Raw genomic sequence first — 19,480 nt, 5'->3', positions numbered from 1 at the left:
TGAAATTCTTCAACACACTGGATCGCAGGTTTAAACCCCCTGCACTCTTACTCCTTAAATACCAACAAATGCAGATATGTAGCAATCATATTGTAGCGGACACTCATTTGCCTGTTTCACAAATGATCATATTTTACTAGAGATTCTGTTTGGGATACGGATGTGCATTCTGACAACAATCTCTTTCAAAAAATGATTTTACCTTATCGCAGCTTTGCCCTTCTTGCCTCTTTGGAAAATATCTCCATCTTGTGGTCGTTGTTGGTAATGTCTAGACAATATCTCCATCTTGTGGTCGTTGTTGGTAATGTCTAGACAACATCTCCATCTTGTGGTCGTTGTTGGTAATGTCTTCTTATGCCCTTTTTTATTTTAATTCTCTATTAGTTGATTCTAGTATCTCTACAATGGAGCTGAAAATTTTCCAGAAAGTGGTTGCAAGCCCGATATCATGCGAAGAAACTTCAGGATTCGGGGATCAGTCAATGGATTTTCTTCAAAGTTGGATTTTTGCACTCTGTGGACCAAGAGATGTTGTTCTATAATGTTTTTTTTTCAAATTTAAAAATATCATTTTTTCATGGAGCTTTGAATGGGATGGATTCACCCTCCTTTAGCCAGGACAGAGCTCCAGGAGCCTGGGTAGGATTCTAGCTTTCTCCCCTTGCAGGCACCTGGCACAGAAGACAATATTTTTTTTCCTTAAAATCTTTTTTTTGTGTGTTCCTTGTTGTTCCAAACTTAATTTTAATCACTTTTAATTAGAGATTTTATTAAAAATAGTGCAATCAATGACTAATTTCACAAAAAGTAATGTAATATAAAACGGATGTTTTCAACTTTATTGTAGTGTTTTAGAAACTAATATGTCTTCAAAAATGGTTGTTTTTCACTCCTATGAATGAAAACTGTTGTTATGTGATGTTTTTTTTTTCAAATTTTAAATGATCATTTTTTCATGGAGCTTTGAAGGGGATGGATTCACCCTCCTTTAGCCAGGACAGAACTCCAGGAGCCTGGGTAGGATTCTAGCTTTCTCCCCTTGTAGGCACCTGGCACAGAAGACATCATTTTTTTCCTTAAAATCTTTTTTTTTTTGTGTTCCTTGTTGCTCCAAACTTAATTCTATTCACTTTTAATTAGAGATTATATTAAAAATAGTGCAATAAATGACTAATTTCACTAAAAATACTAAAAGTAATATAAAACGGATGTTTTTAACTTTATTGTAGTGTTTTAGAAACTAATATGTCTTCAAAAATGGTTATTTTTCACTCCTAGGAATGAAAGCTGTTGTTATATGATGTTTATTTTCAAATTTTGAAAAAGCAAAGGATTCTAGCTTTCTCCCCTTGCAGGCATCGGACACAGAGAACCTCATGGTTTTCCTAAAAATCATTTTTTATGTTCCCTGGTGTTCCAAACTTAGTTTTAATCAATTTTAATTTGTTATGTTACAAACAGGGTAATAAAGTCTTAATTGGACTATAACTAATGTCATATTGTCTGCTACAAAACTGATATTTTCAGCTCTATTGTAGAGATTCTAGAATCAACTAATAAAGAATTGAAATAAAAAAGGGCATAAGAAGACATTACTAACAACGACCACATGATGGAGATATTGTCTAGACATTACCAACAACGACCACAAGATGGAGATATTGTCTAAACATTACCAACAACGACCACAAGATGGAGATATTTTCCAAAGAGGCAAGAGGGGCAAAGCTGCGATAAGGTAAAATCATTTTTTGAAAGAGATTGTTGTCAGAATGCACATCCGTATCCCAAACAGAATCTCTAGTAAAATATGATCATTTGTGAAACAGGCAAATGAGTGTCCGCTACAATATGATTGCTACATATCTGCATTTGTTGGTATTTAAGGAGTAAGAGTGCAGGTTTAAACCTGCGATCCAGTGTGTTGAAGAATTTCACAACACTACCTCTAGCACATATGGAAATAAATCCTCATAATGATTATTGCCCTGGGCATGTACCAAAAAATCAGTGAGCATATATATATATATCACTGGGTTGAAGCTAGAAACACAGAATAACTGCAAACACATCCTAAATACAGTGTTCCAGCACCTTTGACCTCATCCAGAACGTATCATTTCTTGAAAGGGATTGCTGTCCGAATGCACATCTGAATCCCAAACAGAATCTCTAGTAAAATACGATCATTTGTGAAACAGGCAAATGACTGTCTCAGGGGCCCATTTCTCATTGTCAGACACATGTATGCAATGCTTTCACTGTGCATTGAGCAATAGGGATCAAAAACACAGCAGGTAAGGTTAGAAGTCATGTTCTATGATCATTTCTTTCAGCATTAGGGACTAAATATACTAAACGTATGATGCTAAAATGTTATTTTTACATATATTAATGTAATAAATGATTGCTTATGCTTTATAAACAAATCTAATTATAATAAAAGCTTAAGTTTTGTATTTATCTTGTACCATAGAACATGATTTTCTTTGTATTTCAAGCCCACAAAGTGTCCAAATGATGCACCTTTGACCTCATCCAGAACGTATCATTTCTTGAAAGGGATTGCTGTCCGAATGCACATCTGAATCCCAAACAGAATCTCTAGTAAAATACGATCATTTGTGAAACAGGCAAATGACTGTCTCAGGGGCCCATTTCTCATTGTCAGACACATGTATGCAATGCTTTCACTGTGCATTGAGCAATAGGGATCAAAAACAGAATGGAAACAGACATGGAAACCAACAAGGATGGGATTTGAACCCATGCGTGCAAAGCACAATGGACTAGCAATCCATCGCCTTAACCACTCGGCCACCTCGTCAACAAAACTGGGCTGTCCCAACTGGGTTGGCGCGCTCCAGATGATCTTTTTCTTTTTTTTCCCTCGTACTCGAGGGTCATTTTCCTGTTCCACATGCGATTTCAACATTTTCCTTGGGAGATGTCAAGCCAGCAAGCCACTGCTGTGGTTCAGTGGCCAGCGTGGAGTTCAGTGGCCCTGTTGTACACAGAAAGCACATTGAGCTCCTTGGACATGAAAAGTTCCAGATAAAAGCCATTTGTCATCCTTTCTCTTGGTGTCGATGTTGCTATTGTATGTAAAGGTGGCAACTTGCTCAGCGAGCAGGCGGAGCACACACCGAATGCAGATGTGTCTGAGTGGTGTGTCCAAGTGGCTGCAAAAGGACAGCACTCCCGGGGCGCTGTGGCTTAGTTGGTTAAAGCGCCTGCCTAGTAAACAGGAGACCCTGGGTCTGAATCCCAGTGGATAACCGCCTATGGCTAGACTTAATTAAATGCAAGTATTCATTTCCTGTCTTTAACACGACTTGTTTTTCTTAAAATGGATGCAACTTGCAAAACATGAAATACAAACCTTGCTAGCAGCTGGCAAAAAAAAAAGAAGTCAGCAATGTTTTTTTTCTTTAACCTTAACCCTGCTAATGGAGAAGAGTTAAACGACCGAGTCTATGCAGCTTAAACGGTGCGCACGTCGGGTTCTTAGCTGAAAGGGTGGTAAATCACGCTCACCCCAGTCCTTAATCTTTTAAAGAGGATACAAAATTGAATCTAGTCGCCACATCACATACATCCTGTTCAATGATAAAAAGGTAACATCTATCCTCGCTCCAGAGTAAATCTCACGTTGAGGGCATATTTTTTTTTCACTTTACCGTGAATCGGGCTCGGCTGCACAGAGGAGAGAGCAGAGCAATGAGGTCACGGGGACAGGGGAGTCACACGCTGGCGGTTTAAACACGCGGAAGATCACTGAGGGATCCACAGTATATGGACCCTCCGTGCGCAATCAGTCCGCACTCCGGACTCTGAATCCTGCCATCCGAGTTAAGATCTCGGCAGAACCTGAAGCGCAGTTCCTTCTTAAAACGTAATCTGGTGAGCATTTCTAGAATCGTACTTGTATAGATGCAGCTTTTAATGTGTTGCTAGGTTAAAATTGATGACTTCTTGTATTTCAGTAGGCAACTGCCCTCTTGATTTCAGATTGAATTTCTTTATTACAGGGGCGCTTTTATGATGACAGAGTCATGTTCAGGTACTTTGCTTGATGGAGGAAGCTCATTTCGGACTCTGTGATCTGCTCACCTGGAAAGGTCTGCTGTACTACTACAAGAGAGAAGTAGAGTCTGGAAGAAGGGACAATTTTATGATGCTTTGGAAGGTAGTTTTTTTTTTCTTTGAAATCGAAATGAATCAGAATATCAGAGCAAAAGACAAACTCTTGGTTTGGTTTAAAGAGATATGGTTTTAAAACAGACAAAATGTAGAAAACAGGTGTTTCTCACTTTTGGAAAAGAATGGACCGGGGGTATTTTACTAGTTGCAGTGCTGAGCTCACCGGGTTGCAGTCCTGCAGTGTTGCACCAGGGTCAGTGGTGCAATGGATAACACGTCTGACTACGGATCAGGAGATTGTAGATTCGACTTCTGCCTGGCTCGGGTCGTTTTTAAACGCATCAGGCTACTCCCTAAGTAGCCTGTGCTACTTACTGTATTGTAATCGTACCCAGTAAGAGATTTCCTTCATGTAAATGAACTGCACCTGACAGCTTTAGAAAAACACCTGGGCTCAGTACGGTGCTGAGAGCTCAGCGTTGCTGTTGTTCTAATTAGCACGCACTGCATCGGCTATGAACCCGAACTTTTCAATTATTCCGATCAGTAAGTCAACACGTAGTCCACATGAAAGGTAGAAATATTCTCTTGTCTGTCTCTTGTTTGTATAGAACTGAATGTCCCTGACAATGTACTGTTAGTTTTAATTGAAGAACGGCATTTGTGTTCAAATATACCAGACAAGTTTACGTAACTGCTCATGCGACACTCAGTTGTAATTAGTCAAGAAATAAAGTCGAACAACAGCTGCGGGTTTGATTCTGAACGTATGAGATTGCAGCGCCTTTTACTTCCATTGACAAATGATAGAGATTCGAAGAGAGATCCTTCAGACCAACAAGCAAACCCACGGCTATTTCGGTTTTCTATCTAGGCAACGTTGGTGTCTGCAATAGCATACATGAAAGCGTGATGCAATTTCTGTGGCTACATTTGTTGCACATCATGCACAGTAAGAGTGTTTCTAACACCAAATAAAAAGTCAACAATTAGCGATCACGCCTTCTCCTCAGTTAACCCACTGAAACCCTTGCTGTTAACAGTTCTTTAATGCGTGCTTTACGAGCACCTACATATCGTGTCGGTTCTTTCAGCTTTATTCATTAGGTTTTCAAAGGCATAAGTAGAGCACCAGAGGTGCGAACGCAGAATGTGTGGTAATCTGAAGAACTGCTTTCCATGGCAGCGGGTCCAAGCGATTTAGCATTTTCATAGTACCGGGAAAGGAGAAGCGGCACGTTGCCTTTGCCGCGCAGGCACAAGGCGACGTGCGGCAGACGCCGGAGTCGGCAAGTTCCGAACCTGCGCGGGGAAGCCCCAACGCATTTCGAGTCCATCGCCTTAACCACTCGGCCATGACAAAAGCGAGCTCGCTGCCGCCGCATTCCTCCTATAATCTAACACGGAGTGCGAAGTCGCTGCGGAAACCTTTTTAAAGTCGCTCTCCGTTAAAAAAAAAATACCTTTCACAAGATTCGTGCCGGCAGACAGACATGCCTCAGAGGGTTTAAGGCTGGCTTCACGTTCAAATGATGAAGTCCCCCAGTCCGGATGTCAAAATGCAACTTTGGCAGACAGAAAAAACATCAACAAACCACAAATGTGGAAAAGGATTTTACAAGCTGCACCACACTGCACTTTCCAAAGCATTTACATTCGTGTTAGACGCAGGAATTTCCTTTGATTTGCGCGCTTACGAACGCCATGGAAAACGAAACAAAACTAAAGCCCTCAGCTCCTGCACTTGATTATAATGCCGTTACGTGTCGAAGCAGGAATTTACGTCATCCTACCACTGCAACACGGGGAATAGAGGGAAATGAGAACAATCTACGAATTGTCTCTAAACAGTCCCTACAGTTGTAAGACGCCTGGAAGCGTGCACCCCCATCATTAATCTTTGCGCATCTGTGCAAGGTAAACTCTGGAGCAGTCTCTGAAACGGCTCAAAGGAAACACGTGATTGATTCCATGTGCATCTGGGGTTCATTTCTTATTTACATTTAATTCAAGGGAAAGGCTTGGGTCAGTTTCAGACGGCCTCCAACAGCGAGATTCAAGCGTCCCACCTTCAGCCCAATCTGCGCCGCCAGAACGCCAATGGCTCCTCTGGTCTCCGGGGTGCGGTTGTGACTCTGTAACCTAAAGTGTTGGTGGCAGACAAATGGAGACTAACAGGTGATGTCCTAGGACATGACTACATTGTGACACTCGGTGGGGATGGTGACCATTGCTTGGAAAAGAGTGCGAGGCCCCTTTAGAAAAACATTTTGTTAACAGGCATTCTGCCTCAGCCTAAACACCTATAGCTTGCAAAGCACATGCTATTAGACAGGCACCTCTGCAAGACCTTAAGAGTCTCTTAAACTAGTGATAGAAAGGTGTTCCCAATAGGCGATGTTCGGCTTTCAAATCATCTCTCCGTGGAAGCGCCGAGATGCAGCTGTTTAAGGCTTAGAAGCAGCTGACTGTTTCACTACCTAGCTGATCACTGTCAGTCAGGGAGCTCAGAGGTGAAAAGCCTGTCTGAGAGACAATTCGTCGTCGATCAGTTCAATATGTTCCGTACCAGCTCGGCGCACCTGAGATCATCTTGGTAGCCGTGTAGCTCAGATGAGTGAGAGCGTGTGTGTGTGTACCACCGTGATTGGATGCCGGTCCTTCTCAGGTCACAGTAAACCTTCTGCTGCCTAACTTCCCTAATTTTGGGGATCCCTTTGAAAAAGCAAAGGAAAAAAAAACTGGCTCTCATCAGCGTGATTGACCCTCCCCAGTGTGCCCCAGTGGCCTAATGGCTAAGACACTGGCCTCCTAAAACAGCGATTGTGGGTTTGAGTCCCATCTGGGGTGCTCCTGTCCCATTTTGAGCGTACAAATGTCCTTGTGATTTGCAAAGCTACAACCCCACCTTACTCAGTGAGCGTCTCTGCTTTTCTCTCACATACAGTTGGGAGAAAAACTTTTGTAAACAGCCCTTTGGAATGATGTGGATTTCTGCATGAATGGCTCCTAACATGTGATCTTATCTTTATCTAAGTCATAATAATTAATAAAGAGAGTCTGATTTCACAAACAACACACGCCCAACATTTGACATTGCTGTTTCTTTATTGACCAAATGGTTTAAACAATCAAGGTCATTGATGGAAAAAGTATGTGAACCCTTATATTAAGGAGCTAGTGGAACCTCCTTTATGACAAAAACCTCAATCCCCACTTTCTGTAGCGGCTGGTCAGACCTGAGCAGCGGTTAGGAAGTATTTTGGCCTATTCCTCTATGCAAAACTGTTTCAGTTCATGTATATTTTTGGGATGTCTTGCGCTGAACGGCCTGCTTCAGATCACGCCACAGCACTTCAATGGGATTGGGGTCAGGACTCTTACTTGGCCATCCCAAAATATGGAATTTCTTCTGTTTCAGCCACTCTGTTGTTGATGTACTCCTTTGTTTTTGTCATGCTGCATGACCCAGCGTCTTTCGAGTTTTAGATCACAGGCAGACACCCTGACATTCTGCTGTAGAATTTCCTGATACATCTTGGAATTCATCGGTCCCTCGATGATTGCAAGCCGTACAGCCTCCGCCATGCTTCCCAGGTGGGATGAGGTTTTGGAGTTGGTATGCAGTGTTTTGTTATCTCCAAACATAACGCTGTGCACATTTACCAACAAGTTCAACTTTTGTCACGTCTGTCCACAGAACATTGTTCCAGGAGTTGCTGTGGAACATCCATGTGGTCTTTAGCAAACTTGAGAGGGGCAGTGGTGGTTTTTTTGGGGGGGAGAGCAGTGGTTTCCTCCGTGGTGACCTCGCATGATCACCACTCAGATTTCTGTTCAGATTTCTTCTTATGGTGGACTCATGGACACAGACGTAAGACAAAGTCAACCACCTGTTCGCTAGATCCCATACCCACTCAGCTAGTCAAAGATTCCCTCGAAGGACTGGCAGGACCTATAATTAGTATGATGAATGCATCGCTTGCGTCAGGCGTTGTACCTGATCAATTTAAGGTAGCGGTTGTTAGACCGCTCCTTAAGAAGTCAAATTTGGATCCACAAGTTCTTAACAACTACAGGCCTGTCTCAAAGGTCCCATTTCAATCTAAAAGTTTTGAGAGAATAGTTGTTGCCCAACGTCAATCGTATCTGGATTCAAATAATATACTTGAGAAATTTCAGTCTGGTTTCTGAAACAGCATTAACAAGAGCCTTAAATGATATTCTTTTAGCTACTGATGCGCGGAATGCAACAGTGCTAGGTTGCAACAGTGCTAGGAATGCAAACGTTAGGTTGCGCTTCTTCATGCTGCATGGTCGGCATGAGTGGAGCTTTTTAAACGTCTGTACTTAGTGCGCCTCATAAGAAATCGTTTGTCCCCGTTCAAAAGAGATTGTGCGATGTCCTGCAGCGTTCGCAAAGCAAACCTTTGACAGTTTGAAAAGAGGAATTTATTCTGCTTCCTGTGCGTGCAGTAGTTACAAAGTTGAACGTCTTTACACGATCTGCTGCAGTTTTCAGTGGGCGGGCTTTGTCAGATGGCTTGGAAAAACGCACTGTGTTTCGGCTCGGGAAACATCATGAGCAGTGTCCTGCATGTTTTCTGTGTATAGCTGTCTTTTAACGCATACAGAATTCATTCGAAATCATTGATTTCTCCAATTAACAAAGGTCCCTTAAAGGATGAGTCAAAGTAACGTCTAATCAGATTAGTTTCCTTAGAGCTGGTTTAGAGTTTGCTCAAGAGTTTACCTTTCACAGACGCGCAAAGAAGAATGTTGGGGGTGCACGCTTCAAGGCGCCTTACAGCTGTAGGGAGTGATTCGAGACGATTCGTGGCGTGTGCTCGTTCCCATATACCGTACACCCCGGGGTGCAGTGCTAGGATGACGTATAATACCGCTTGGGCAAGTAACGGCGTTATACGCAAGTGCGGGACGTGAGGGTTTTCGTTTGTTCGTTTTGTTTTGCTCTGCTTTGCTTTGTTTTGCTTTCCATCGCGTTGGTAAGAGCGTAAATAAAAAGGCGATTCCTGCGTCTACCACTAATGTAAGAGCTATTTCAAGTGCGACGTGGTGCGGCTTTTCAAATGCTTGTGGGCATTTCTCTGTTGTTGATTCTTTTTTTGTGTGTAACAAAGTGGCATTTTCATGTCCGGACGGGGAGACTTTATCATTCCGACATGAAGCCACCCTTAAGTCCTCTGAGGCGTGTCTGTCTGCAAGGCTTGTATTTTGGAAATGTTTTTTTGAAACGGAGAACGACTTTGAAATAGGCTTCCGCCGGCGCCTTGCGATCCAGGTAAGATTGTAGCAAGAACGCAGCGGCAGTGGGGCTTGCTGTAGTCGTGGCCGAGTGGTTAAGGCGATGGACTAGAAAACCATTGGGGTCTCCCCGCGCAGGTTCGAATCCTGCCGACTACGTTATCCGCCTCCAGTCGGTGTGTTTCGGCGCAAGCAAAGAAGCGCGCCTCTTTGCTGTTCCTGGTGGTTTTAAAACGCCCAATCGCTTGTACCCGCTGCCTTGGAAATAAGTTCTTCAGCGTCCGCGAATGGCATTTTGCAGCTGGAAGCAGATGTCGACGCGTTTTGCACAGAGCACCAAAAAAGCGTCTTTTTTGAAGGCCCAGGCACTGAGCATTGGTGGTTCAGTGGTAGAATTCTCGTCTGCCACGCGGGAGGCTCGGGTTCGATTCCCGGCCAATGTAGTGGCTTTTGCAGCGAGCGGCTCCATCACTTGCATCCCCTTGCAACTCGCATTTCAAAAAACCCACTGAAGCTAAGCAGGTGTGAGCCAGGTCAGTACCTGGATGAGGGTGAGCTACAGGGAAAAACAAAGCTTCCAGCTGGAAGCGGTGTTAATGGTGCCGGCAGTGGGGCGCTCACCCTGAGGTCTGTGCGGGTCCCAATGCCCCAGTATAGTGACGGAGATGCTGTGTTGTAAAAGGGCGCTGTCTTTTGGATGAGATGTAAAACCGAGGTCACAGCGCTCTGTGGTCATTCAAAATGACCACCAAAACCTTTGACAAAAGCTCTTGGTAATTGATGGTCTTCAATAATGCTTCTCCTTTAGGTACATTTTAAATCAGCTGAAAAATGCTGTGAAATGGGGGGGCACTTCAGGCCAGTGTAGGATTTGGGTTACAAGAACCATGAAACTGCACGAGAAAGCCCGTACACTGAATTACACGGCTTTCTATTCAAAGGAGGACAAAAGAAATTCCCTGAGTTCGATTTTTTGCAGCACAGAGAGGAGCACTGTCGTGAGGCCGGTTAGCTCAGTTGGTACGAGCGTGGTGCTAATAACGCCAAGGTCACGGGTTTGAGCCCCGTACTGGCCAGGTCCTTTTCTCCTCTCTTACCAAAGCTGTTAGGTTCCTTTCCGTGGTGAGAGGGGTTGTCATGCAACGCTGCCACATAGTGCCGACAGACAAGAGTGTTGAGGGAGAAGAGAAAAGTGTTTGAAGATTTAAGAGTGTCTTAGGTGGAGCCAAAATCAAGTGTCACAAATACAAGTGGGAGGATTTCCAATGTTTAATATGGTAAAAATAAGCGGAAGTTATCTGCCGGTCCGGCACAGTCTGCCATGCTTTTGTCATATACTGTAAAGTGGTGTCGAACTGGGTGTCGAACTGGAGCCTCACCATTTGCATATGTGAGGCTCCAGTTATACATCGAGTGTCACATTAAATGACAAAAATGAAGAGAGTTAAAGCAGCTGGAGAGGTTTTCTTACAACTTTTGAGCTGACACAGTTTTGGAAAATGTTTCCTTCACGCTGCACTGTACAACATAGGCAGCCAAGAGTCTCCAAAACAAAACAGAATTGACAGATAGGAGAAAATTCCCACTCATCCTGAAGTTCCCAAAATCCAGCACTGAGCGTAAACAAAGTGTCTAAGTAGCGTGGGAATGCTAACCCTAACCCTAGCTGGAGTTTGAGCAATCCAGCACTGAGCGTAAAAAGATGAGTCAAAGTAACGTCTAATCGGATTAGTTTCCTTAGAGCTGGTTCAGAGTCTGCTCAAGAGTTTACCTTTCACACATGCGCAAAGAAGAATGTTGGGGGTGCACGCTTCAAGGCGCCTTACAGCTGTAGGGAGTGATTCGAGACGATTCGTGGCGTGTGCTCGTTCCCATATACCGTACGCCCCGGGGTGCAGTGCTAGGATGATGTACAATACCGCTTGGGCACGTAACGGCGTTATACGCAAGGTTTTCGTTTGTTCGTTTTGTTTTGCTCTGCTTTGCTTTGTTTTGCTTTCCATCGCGTTGGTAAGAGCGTAAATAAAAAGGCGATTCCTGTGTCTACCACTAATGTAAGAGCTATTTCAAGTGCGACGTGGTGCGGCTTTTCAAATGCTTGTGGGCATTTCTCTGTTGTTGATTCTTTTTTTGTGTGTAACAAAGTGGCATTTTCATGTCCGGACGGGGAGACTTTATCATTCCGACATGAAGCCACCCTTAAGTCCTCTGAGGCGTGTCTGTCTGCAAGGCTTGTATTTTGGAAATGTTTGTTTGAAACGGAGAACGACTTTGAAATAGGCTTCCGCCGGCGCCTCGCGATCCAGGTAAGATTGTAGCAAGAACGCAGCGGCAGTGGGGCTTGCTGTAGTCGTGGCCGAGTGGTTAAGGCGATGGACTAGAAATCCATTGGGGTCTCCCCGCGCAGGTTCGAATCCTGCCGACTACGTTATCCGCCTCCAGTCGGTGTGTTTCGGCGCAAGCAAAGAAGCGCGCCTCTTTGCTGTTCCTGGTGGTTTTAAAACGCCCAATCGCTTGTACCCGCTGCCTTGGAAATAAGTTCTTCAGCGTCCGCGAATGGCATTTTGCAGCTGGAAGCAGATGTCGACGCGTTTTGCACAGAGCACCAAAAAAGCGTCTTTTTTGAAGGCCCAGGCACCGAACATTGGTGGTTCAGTGGTAGAATTCTCGCCTGCCACGTGGGAGGCTCGGGTTCGATTCCTGGCCAATGCAGTGGCTTTTGCTGCGAGCGGCTCCATCACTTGCATCCCCTTGCAACTCGCAACTCAAAAAACCCACTGAAGCTAAGCAGGTGTGAGCCAGGTCAGTACCCGGATGAGGGTGAGCTACAGGGAAAAACAAAGCTTCCAGCTGGAAGCGGTGTTAATGGTGCCGGCGGTGGGGCGCTCACCCTGAGGTCTGTGTGGGTCCCAATGCCCCAGTATAGTGACGGAGATGCTGTGTTGTAAAAGGGCGCTGTCTTTTGGATGAGATGTAAAACCGAGGTCACAGCGCTCTGTGGTCATTCAAAATGACCACCAAAACCTTTGACAAAAGCTCTTGGTAATTGATGGTCTTCAATAATGCTTCTCCTTTAGGTACATTTGAAATCAGCTGAAAAATGCTGTGAAATGGGGGGGCACTTCAGGCCAGTGTAGGATTTGGGTTACAAGAACCATGAAACTGCACGAGAAAGCCCGTACACTGAATTACACGGCTTTCTATTCAAAGGAGGACAAAAGAAATTCCCTGAGTTCGATTTTTTGCAGCACAGAGAGGAGCGCTGTTGTGAGGCCGGTTAGCTCAGTTGGTTCGAGCGTGGTACTAATAACGCCAAGGTCACGGGTTCGAGCCCCGTACTGGCCAGGTCCTTTTCTCCTCTCTTACCAAAGCTGTTAGGTTCCTTTCCGTGGTGAGAGGGGTTGTCATGCAACGCTGCCACATAGTGCCGACAGACAAGAGTGTTGCGGGAGAAGAGAAAAGTGTTTGAAGATTTAAGAGTGTCTTAGGTGGAGCCAAAATCAAGTGTCACAAATACAAGTGGGAGGATTTCCAATGTTTAATATGGTAAAAATAAGCGGAAGTTATCTGCCGGTCCGTCACAGTCTGCCATGCTTTTGTCATATACTGTAAAGTGGTGTCGAACTGGGTGTCGAACTGGAGCCTCACCATTTGCATATGTGAGGCTCCAGTTATACGTCGAGTGTCACATTAAATGACAAAAATGAAGAGAGTTAAAGCAGCTGGAGAGGTTTTCTTACAACTTTTGAGCTGACACAGTTTTGGAAAATGTTTCCTTCACGCTGCACTGTACAACATAGGCAGCCAAGAGTCTCCAAAACAAAACAGAATTGACAGATAGGAGAAAATTCCCACTCGTCCTGAAGTTCCCAAAATCCAGCACTGAGCGTAAACAAAGTGTCTAAGTAGCGTGGGAATGCTAACCCTAACCCTAGCTGGAGTTTGAGCAATCCAGCACTGAGCGTAAAAAGATGAGTCAAAGTAACGTCTAATCGGATTAGTTTCCTTAGAGCTGGTTCAGAGTCTGCTCAAGAGTTTACCTTTCACACATGCGCAAAGAAGAATGTTGGGGGTGCACGCTTCAAGGCGCCTTACAGCTGTAGGGAGTGATTCGAGACGATTCGTGGCGTGTGCTCGTTCCCATATACCGTACGCCCCGGGGTGCAGTGCTAGGATGATGTACAATACCGCTTGGGCACGTAACGGCGTTATACGCAAGGTTTTCGTTTGTTCGTTTTGTTTTGCTCTGCTTTGCTTTGTTTTGCTTTCCATCGCGTTGGTAAGAGCGTAAATAAAAAGGCGATTCCTGCGTCTACCACTAATGTAAGAGCTATTTCAAGTGCGACGTGGTGCGGCTTTTCAAATGCTTGTGGGCATTTCTCTGTTGTTGATTCTTTTTTTGTGTGTAACAAAGTGGCATTTTCATGTCCGGACGGGGAGACTTTATCATTCCGACATGAAGCCACCCTTAAGTCCTCTGAGGCGTGTCTGTCTGCAAGGCTTATATTTTGGAAATGTTTTTTTGAAACGGAGAACGACTTTGAAATAGGCTTCCGCCGGCGCCTCGCGATCCAGGTAAGATTGTAGCAAGAACGCAGCGGCAGTGGGGCTTGCTGAAGTCGTGGCCGAGTGGTTAAGGCGATGGACTAGAAATCCATTGGGGTCTCCCCGCGCAGGTTCGAATCTTGCCGACTGCGTTATCCGCCTCCAGTCGGTGTGTTTCGGCGCAAGCAAAGAAGCGTGCCTCTTTGCTGTTCCTGGTGGTTTTAAAACGCCCAATCGCTTGTACCCGCTGCCTTGGAAATAAGTTCTTCAGCGTCCGCGAATGGCATTTTGCAGCTGGAAGCAGATGTCGACGCGTTTTGCACAGAGCACCAAAAAAGCGTCTTTTTTGAAAGCCCAAGCACTGAGCATTGGTGGTTCAGTGGTAGAATTCTCGCCTGCCACGCCGGAGGCTCGGGTTCGATTCCCGGCCAATGCAGTGGCTTCTGCAGCGAGCGGCTCCATCACTTGCATCCCCTTGCAACTCGCAACTCAAAAAACCCACTGAAGCTAAGCAGGTGTGAGCCAGGTCAGTACCCGGATGAGGGTGAGCTACAGGGGAAAACAAAGCTTCCAGCTGGAAGCGGTGTTAATGGTGCCAGCGGTGGGGCGCTCACCCTGAGGTCTGTGCGGGTCCCAATGCCCCAGTATAGTGACGGAGATGCTGTGTTGTAAAAGGGCGCTGTCTTTTGGATGAGACGTAAAACCGAGGTCACAGCGCTCTGTGGTCATTCAAAATGACCACCAAAACCTTTGACAAAAGCTCTTGGTAATTGATGGTCTTCAATAATGCTTCTCCTTTAGGTACATTTTAAATCAGCTGAAAAATGCTGTGAAATGGGGGGGCACTTCAGGCCAGTGTAGGATTTGGGTTACAAGAACCATGAAACTGCACGAGAAAGCCCGTACACTGAATTACACGACTTTCTATTCAAAGGAGGACAAAAGAAATTCCCTGAGTTCGATTTTTTGCAGCACAGAGAGGAGCACTGTTGTGAGGCTGGTTAGCTCAGTTGGTTAGAGCGTGGTGCTAATAACGCCAAGGTCACGGGTTCGAGCCCCGTACTGGCCAGGTCCTTTTCTCCTCTCTTACCAAAGCTGTTAGGTTCCTTTCCGTGGTGAGAGGGGTTGTCATGCAACGCTGCCACATAGTGCCGACAGACAAGAGTGTTGCGGGAGAAGAGAAAAGTGTTTGAAGATTTAAGAGTGTCTTAGGTGGAGCCAAAATCAAGTGTCACAAATACAAGTGGGAGGATTTCCAATGTTTAATATGGTAAAAATAAGCGGAAGTTATCTGCCGGTCCGGCACAGTCTGCCATGCTTTTGTCATATACTGTAAAGTGGTGTCGAACTGGGTGTCGAACTGGAGCCTCACCATTTGCATATGTGAGGCTCCAGTTATACATCGAGTGTCACATTAAATGACAAAAATGAAGAGAGTTAAAGCAGCTGGAGAGGTTTTCTTACAACTTTTGAGCTGACACAGTTTTGGAAAATGTTTCCTTCACGCTGCACTGTACAACATAGGCAGCCAAGAGTCTCCAAAACAAAACAGAATTGACAGATAGGAGAAAATTCCCACTCATCCTGAAGTTCCCAAAATCCAGCACTGAGCGTAAACAAAGTGTCTAAGTAGCGTGGGAATGCTAACCCTAACCCTAGCTGGAGTTTGAGCAATCCAGCACTGAGCGTAAAAAGATGAGTCAAAGTAACGTCTAATCGGATTAGTTTCCTTAGAGCTGGTTCAGAGTTTGTTCAACAGTTTACCTTTCACACATGCGCAAAGAAGAATGTTGGGGGTGCACGCTTCAAGGCGCCTTACAGCTGTAGGGAGTGATTCGAGACGATTCGTGGCGTGTGCTCGTTCCCATATACCGTACGCCCCGGGGTGCAGTGCTAAGATGATGTACAATACCGCTTGGGCACGTAACGGCGTTATACGCAAGGTTTTCGTTTGTTCGTTTTGTTTTGCTCTGCTTTGCTTTGTTTTGCTTTCCATCGCGTTGGTAAGAGCGTAAATAAAAAGGCGATTCCTGCGTCTACCACTAATGTAAGAGCTATTTCAAGTGCGACATGGTGCGGCTTTTCAAATGCTTGTGGGCATTTCTCTGTTGTTGATTCTTTTTTTGTGTGTAACAAAGTGGCATTTTCATGTCCGGACGGGGAGACTTTATCATTCCGACATGAAGCCACCCTTAAGTCCTCTGAGGCGTGTCTGTCTGCAAGGCTTGTATTTTGGAAATGTTTTTTTGAAACGGAGAACGACTTTGAAATAGGCTTCCGACTCGGGGGCTTTTCCACGGTCTGTGTGAGGAGGGGCGGGTGTGTCCAGCAGCTTATCGAGCGGAAGCCTGGGGCGGCGGAGAGCTGTGATCGTGCAGACCTTGAGGTGTCACCTCTTTGTCTGCTTTCCCGCCTTCCCTCCGCCCAAGCTCTGCTCCAAAGTAGCCCGGCAACCCCTCACACCTGCACGTGTCACAACCTAAGGTGTGGTCATGAGACACCCATGGGGTGTTGTTCTGTTCTTGCTAATTGTTTCCTGCCCGTCGCAGGCAGGAGTCCATGCGAGGAAGATGCGCTGGACAGAGCTCAGAGGGCGCACCTGGGTGGCTTTCCTTCTGAGTGACGTTCCTGCAACACTCTCCCGCTACTCTTGGTGCGCTCATGCCGCAACACAGGAAGGCTGGAGCAGGTGGCTGTGGGCTCTGTGCACCGCCGAAATAGCTCAGCTGGGAGAGCGTTAGACTGAAGATCTAAAGATCCCGGGTTTCGGTGTTTTGTTTCATCGCGCCCTTTGTTCCTCTCTCCAGCGCCCCCTGCCTAAAGTGACGCGTCCCTTTCTCAGCCCGAAACGCAAGCGAGACACCAGCAGCAGTCCCTGCGGGTTTCCGTGGTGTAGCGGCTATCACATTCGCCTAACACGCGAAAGGTCCCCGGTTCGAGACCGGGTGGAAACAGCCTCGTTTTGCACGCTCCTGTACTTCACAGAGGTATTGAGCGACCGGTCATTTGTTCCCAATGTATTTCCGGTGCCTTCATGCACTCTTGTACCAAACGCACGTTCCTTCTGTATGCGGAGCCGATCATTTGCAATTGGGCTGTGCCGACAGATCAGGACGAGCTCTGTCGGCTCAATAGCAGCGCAGGACCTGCAAGAACAACAGAAAGATTAGCATCCAGCGGGGGCTTCTTAGTGAGCCCAAGATCTCATCAAGAATCGGCTCCAGCAACAGGGCTGGGCGCATTGTTCCATTCTCCGACCACTCTCGGTGTAAACAAGTCCCTCCTGGTCTCTGCTTGAATTGCACTTTCCTGCGTTTGCTTTGGTGTAACTGGCTTCCCCTGCATGGGCGAATGTGAAGAAGATCCTTAGTAAGTCATTGAAGAAACCCGAGAAGAGGTCGGAGTGGTCTCTGTCGTTCATCAACGATCCAGTCAGGCAGTACTCCTCTGTAAAGCGCCGTTCGTTCACATCAATTGGCTTTTTTTTGCCTTCATTCGTGCAAGTAGTAAAAGCAGACGCCCCTATTCTGCCGTGACCCGGATTCGAACCGGGGTTGTTGCGGCCACAACACAAAGTACTGACCACTATACGATCACGGCGAGTTACCGATACACACGTGGCAGGGCGGAAAAGGCTGTGCTCTCTTCGTGTGACATAATTCGGGAAAGTCCTGACGTTGCATTTCAACTGAGCCCCAGTATACATCGACCCTTCGACACTCTGAGTGACAGCTCTCTTGCGTGTTTTCTCATATTTATGTAGTTTGCTTGCATGATGCCCGGAACAGCAGGGTTGTGCACTCCCATATGGTCTAGCGGTTAGGATTCCTGGTTTTCACCCAGGCGGCCCGGGTTCGACTCCCGGTATGGGAACGTGTCAATTTTGCCTCCTGCTTTCCAAAAGATCAGCACTGTGTACGAAGGAGCCGCATTAAAACTACTCAACGTGCAAAACGTGCGAGAAGAGGGGGCGCTTGTTTCCAGCCGAAACTTCACGCGTGTGAGACGAGCTGACCATCGCTGCAGGAGGTGGGAGGGTCACTCTGGTAGACAGGGCTGACCTTCGGCAATAGGATTTATACTGTAACGCTTACGGCCGACAGGCGCTGTGTAAGAGCCGGCGTACCAGAGCGGGTGACGTCACCGCCCTTCCCTGTGATAGCAGGACCACAGCTACTGGGCTGTGGTGAGATCTCTCATTGGCTCACGGGGCTAGGTCGCTGCAGAGAGACGCGGAAGTCCCGGGTTCGAGCCTCCAGTCGGGATGGGGCCGACCAGATGCGGCAAGGGCGCCCGCCTGAGCCCCCGTTGCGTTACATTGGTGTCAGAAGCGGGGCGGGATAGCCCTTCGCCGGGGACGGCGATTTAAGCGGGGGAGAGTGTAACGCTTACGGCCGACAGGCGCTGTGTAAGAGCCGGCGTACCAGAGCGGGTGACGTCACCGCCCTTCCCTGTGATAGCAGGACCACAGCTACTGGGCTGTGGTGAGATCTCTCTTTGGCTCACGGGGCTAGGTCGCTGCAGAGAGACGCGGAAGTCCCGGGTTCGAGCCTCCAGTCGGGATGGGGCCGACCAGATGCGGCAAGGGCGCCCGCCTGAGCCCCCGTTGCGTTACAATACTCTCCAAGATGATATTTGCACTTTCTGGAGAGGCGATTTTCTCCACTTCAGTAGCCCGATTTCGTCGATTGCGTGGAGAGGGCTGTAGAATGTGGCGCCGTCTTTCCTGCTCCGTCCATGACAGGCGTGCTGGTCTCTGGAGAGAGAGCATGGTCCATCAGCGCATCCCAATAAAGGCACTGGAAGCAGCTGAATCGCATTGGTGAAGCTCAGCGCTGGGCCGCTGGGCACATCTGACCACAGTTTCCGTAGTGTAGTGGTTATCACGTTTGCCTCACACGCGAAAGATCCCCGGATTGAAACCGGGAGGAAACAGACCAGACTTCTTCTGTCGCCACGCACAAAAGGGGATTGGGGATTCGCCTAGTGCTGTGATCGAACAGACCCACTCACCTCTTAGTGTGGCGGGATCTGCACAGTGCATGTCGCAGCGCATCCTGCTTTCACTTCAATGCGCGTCCTGATGTACCCCGGTCTCCCGCGTGACAGGTGGGGACAGGTGACAGGTCCACGTGACAGGTCCTATACTAACGAGGAAGACATCGCTCTCTCCGACCCCCGGCATCGTGTCCCGACCCACCGTGCTGGAAGCCGACTCGTGCTGTGATTCCTTTACGGAGCAGAAATGACAACCGAGGAGCCGAGAGATCATTTCAGCATTTCGCGTCTGAACGGAAAACACAAACGACCAACTCGGAATGATTTGCCTTTGACGCTTATCAAAGCGTTCTTTGTGCATCGAACAGACCCACTCACCTCTTAGTGTGGCGGGATCTGCACAGTGCATGTCGCAGCGCTCCCTGCTTTCACTTCAATGTGCTTCCTGATGTTGAGTCGTGTGCCGTGCGGAGGCTCTGAAAGCGAGAGCAATGAAAAGGTGCACGACACTGTGAAATAAACATTA

The 19,480-nt window shown here is 46.7% G+C and overlaps 8 non-coding genes across 8 annotated transcripts; 7 read left to right on the top strand and 1 right to left on the bottom strand.

Annotated features, from left to right (window-relative positions):
- The first annotated feature begins 9,488 nt into the window (after window positions 1-9,488).
- trnas-aga (transfer RNA serine (anticodon AGA)) lies at window positions 9,489-9,570 on the top strand. The gene has a single exon. It is a non-coding gene; the product is annotated as a tRNA-Ser (tRNA).
- An 843-nt stretch (window positions 9,571-10,413) lies between these two features.
- On the top strand, window positions 10,414-10,487 carry trnai-aau (transfer RNA isoleucine (anticodon AAU)). The gene has a single exon. It is a non-coding gene; the product is annotated as a tRNA-Ile (tRNA).
- Window positions 10,488-11,757: 1,270 nt separating this feature from the next.
- Window positions 11,758-11,839, top strand: trnas-aga (transfer RNA serine (anticodon AGA)). The gene has a single exon. It is a non-coding gene; the product is annotated as a tRNA-Ser (tRNA).
- An 843-nt stretch (window positions 11,840-12,682) lies between these two features.
- Window positions 12,683-12,756, top strand: trnai-aau (transfer RNA isoleucine (anticodon AAU)). Its single transcript has one exon. It is a non-coding gene; the product is annotated as a tRNA-Ile (tRNA).
- A 2,195-nt stretch (window positions 12,757-14,951) lies between these two features.
- trnai-aau (transfer RNA isoleucine (anticodon AAU)) lies at window positions 14,952-15,025 on the top strand. The gene has a single exon. It is a non-coding gene; the product is annotated as a tRNA-Ile (tRNA).
- A 1,812-nt stretch (window positions 15,026-16,837) lies between these two features.
- Window positions 16,838-16,910, top strand: trnav-aac (transfer RNA valine (anticodon AAC)). Its single transcript has one exon. It is a non-coding gene; the product is annotated as a tRNA-Val (tRNA).
- Window positions 16,911-17,484: 574 nt separating this feature from the next.
- trnah-gug (transfer RNA histidin (anticodon GUG)) lies at window positions 17,485-17,556 on the bottom strand. Its single transcript has one exon. It is a non-coding gene; the product is annotated as a tRNA-His (tRNA).
- A 201-nt stretch (window positions 17,557-17,757) lies between these two features.
- trnae-uuc (transfer RNA glutamic acid (anticodon UUC)) lies at window positions 17,758-17,829 on the top strand. Its single transcript has one exon. It is a non-coding gene; the product is annotated as a tRNA-Glu (tRNA).
- Window positions 17,830-19,480: the final 1,651 nt, after the last annotated feature.

This window comes from Lepisosteus platostomus, unplaced genomic scaffold (genome assembly GCF_059453375.1).
Source record: "Lepisosteus platostomus isolate fLepPlt1 unplaced genomic scaffold, fLepPlt1.hap1 Scaffold_48_H1, whole genome shotgun sequence".
In the NCBI taxonomy this organism is placed as follows: Eukaryota; Metazoa; Chordata; class Actinopteri; order Semionotiformes; family Lepisosteidae; genus Lepisosteus; species Lepisosteus platostomus.
Note: the sequence above shows the minus strand (reverse complement) of the source record. Positions and strands in the feature narration are given on the sequence as shown.